The sequence below is a fragment of the Aplysia californica genome, unplaced genomic scaffold, assembly GCF_000002075.1.
Source record: "Aplysia californica isolate F4 #8 unplaced genomic scaffold, AplCal3.0 scaffold00408, whole genome shotgun sequence".
In the NCBI taxonomy this organism is placed as follows: domain Eukaryota; kingdom Metazoa; phylum Mollusca; class Gastropoda; order Aplysiida; family Aplysiidae; genus Aplysia; species Aplysia californica.
The window spans coordinates 180718-184006 of NW_004797678.1; the positions used below are offsets into that span (position 1 = coordinate 180718).

General features: G+C 41.1%; 1 protein-coding gene across 1 annotated transcript in view; it reads right to left on the reverse strand.

The window, feature by feature from the left end:
• Positions 1-2614, reverse strand: part of LOC106012543 (outer dense fiber protein 3) — a gene marked incomplete in the record, with an annotated part of 30804 nt that extends 28190 nt beyond the window's left edge. Inside the window, 1 exon segment of the mRNA XM_035971267.1 lies at positions 2289-2614.
• Positions 2615-3289: the final 675 nt, after the last annotated feature.

The following is a 3289-nucleotide window of genomic DNA, read 5'->3' on the forward strand; positions in this document are numbered from 1 at the left end:
ACAATAACGCAGGCAATGATACGCTTATAAAAAACAATATTCGTGACACCTAAGGCTACAGAATGATTCTCGGATTTTCTATCCTAACGGGAACCTGACGAGTTCCTTATTCATTTGGAATCGAGTTCCTTATTCATTTGGAATCGAGTTCATTTACCAGCACATAGAGACAAAGAATATCAGTCCAAGGTTTTATATACAAATACGTTTCTTAAAAATTGAGGAAAGGGAGAAAAAAAGAAAGTAGGAAAGAAAAGAAAAGTAAAGGAGAGGCAAAAAATGGAAAGGAGCAGAACAGAAAGGAATGGAAAAGAAAGGAAAGGAAAGTAAAAGGACAGTGAAGGAAAGGGAAGGACAGGGAAGATACGGAACGGAACGGAAAGGAAAGTTAAAGAAAGGAAAGGAAAGTTAAGGAAAGAAAAGGGAACCCTTTACCGAAATGGAAAAAAATGTGGTTTTCTTTGGTGCCAGAGCTTTAATTGTTGTTTTTGGTTGGCGGAGTTTCTCAACGTACGCTTTCCCGCAGTAGAGGATGAACTGACCCACTGTAATTAATGCTCATGTGACTTTCAGGACGGTACAGAAATGCTGTCGGGGGAGAGGGTTGAGAGAATAAGTTTTAAAAAAAAGAAAAAAGACTTTTTGGGGGCTGAACAGAGCACTTAAAATAGAAATACCCGAGGAAGGATAGAATTGTCCCAGAACTTCTCGATCGGATTTGAACTATAACTATAAGCTTCCACGATCCTGGCTCAACAAGTTAACATTATTGTATCACAGAGGTCGGGTGTGACGGGTGCAAAAGGCCTGGAGTACGAGAAAAGGAGGAACGCCGAATTTATACAATTCTGTTTTAGTGTTCTTGCTTACGGTAAGCTCCAGAACTTAAACTCTAGCAAAACCCACCCAAGCGTTATCATATTATAGTCCAAGACCTTTGCCAAAGCTATTCAGTAGTTATTACGCTTTGAGCCACACTGGGGACAACGTTTCAACATAGATTGTGCTTAGTAAGTAAGTTTTTTCGGTGTTTAAGGTTACTGACCCTCATCACACCATATACAACTATCAGTTGTTAAATAAAGTTTTCATGATGAAAAAGCACAGGTTGCGCACATATCTCTTATCTTGGGTCAAACATTGAATATTTCTGTTACTGGGCCGAGTCAGAGTGGAAGGAATTCACAATTTCCTTTGATGGACAAAATATGGACAATAGGAAATAAAGTTAAATCCATTTTCAACTTCATCAGAGTTACACCTCTGACAGGTTGTCCATAAAAAGAAGGTGGAAAGTATCTATAGTCTCAACTTATCCATGGTGAACTCCTTCGCTGATAATCAATTTCTCGCTTGAAAGAAATTGCACGTAAAAAACACGTCCTTTGACAAAACAGAGAAACAATCATTTTATTTCATGCCCCATGATTACGAAATCGTAATATCCATAAAAATATTGCACATCCTTCAAAATAAACAAAGAAACAATCATTTTGTTTCCTGTCCCACGGCTAGCGATTACGAAATCACATCCAGAAAAAATTGCAACAATGACAGTTTGACAACGAGCTTAGCAAAAACTGAGAAGTTTCTAAAGGTACTGTTATACCTACTTAACACAGACATCTCGTTAAAACATTGACCTGGCCACACGCAAGTCTGCAGACCTTATGGTCAGTCTGTCCGTTCACTTATTGGTACTAAGTCTTCTGGTCAACAACGGTAATGCCCCTGAAGAGGCGGGAGTGCGACTGTCGAGCAGACAAGAGGCACCGTTTAAAGTACTATGAATATGCATGAGTCTTTTGTTTCTGCAGTATTGTGTAAACATTTTTACGTACATTAACGCAAATATGGAGAGTTCCCCTGCTCGGTCTTACATTTTTGTCTTTTTTCTAAAAGTTATTTCTATTCTTCTCTTGTTCTTATCTGCAGTTTTGCCTATTTTTAGCATCAAACAATTATTATTGTTTCAATTAATACACGTCTCTGTCAAACCTTTGTTGTCCAACTTATTTATCTTTATTGTAAAAAGTTATCATACATTTAAAATGGCTTACCTTAAAAGAACTATTGGCCCTGGTAAAGATAGAGAAAACATGCACACACACACATGCACAACACACTCTCTGAAAATCTTATCGGTAATTAAATTCCAATCCGACCGTTAGAAAAGTGTAGACCAAAAAAAAATCAGAGAGAGAGAGAGAGAGAGAGAGAGAGAGAGAGAGAGAGAGAGAGAGAGAGAGCTATCGTACAAGGAGGGCTATATCTACCAGTGAAGAACTACCTCTTAGCAACATCGGAAGAATGCCATTAGCAACACGCGCACACATACGTGCCAGGAGTCCCGAAAATATTCAGCACCACGCCGATCATGTCAAACAATAAAACTCGGTCTAATCCGTATAATGGTTGAGAAAAGTTGTCATTGAAAAAGGCAAACGTATCGCTCCGAACGCCTTTCTCTAGATCTACAGTCGCTAAGAAAGAGGAAATATACACTTGCTTTGTGGAGCGACCGGCCCCTGTTTACCCTGAGTGTTCTTCGGAGCGAGTGTAAAGAGAAAGTCTCTCGTTTCTTTTCACCCGAGTCTTTCTGCCCAGAGGAATAACTTGGGGAGGATATTATTTAGATTATTGGACGGATTGTAGACAACTGTGCACCTACACAGTGGAGTCGTTGAAAAGAGGGGCACCAGAGAGAAAGAAAGAGGGGAGGGGAGAAAGAGAGAAGGGGAGGGGGGGAACGAGAAAAGGGGGGAGTTGGTGTACGAGAGAAGGGAGAGTCAAAGTGTGAGAGGAGTGAGGGAGAGAGAGTGAGATAGAGAGGGGGCCCGGGAGGGAGAGAGTGAGGGGGCCCCGGGAGGGAGAGAGAAAAGGGGGCCGAGAGAGAGAGAGAATGAGAGAGAGAAGGAGAGAGATAGAGAGAGAGCGAGAGAAAGCGAGAGTGGGGCGGAGAGAGGGAGAGAGAAGGGGGTTGAGAGAGAGAGAGAGAGAGAGAGAGAGAGAGAGAGAGAGAGAGAGAGAGTATGATTAGGGACATGGAAACAGACAGAAACTTGAAACAGAGAGAGTGAGAGAGTTAGAGAGAAGAAGAAAAAAGAAGAGAAAGGGGGAAGGCAAAGAGCAACTATCTGGAGAAAGATTGTCTTGTGTTTGTGCGTCTATGCGAAGCGACTCACGCTCCGAGTTAATGATACTGGTCGCAGAATGGGGAACCAGCAGAATGGCTTTTTTGTCATCTACAATTAAAGCTTGATTCATTTATTATAACTAGATACAATGT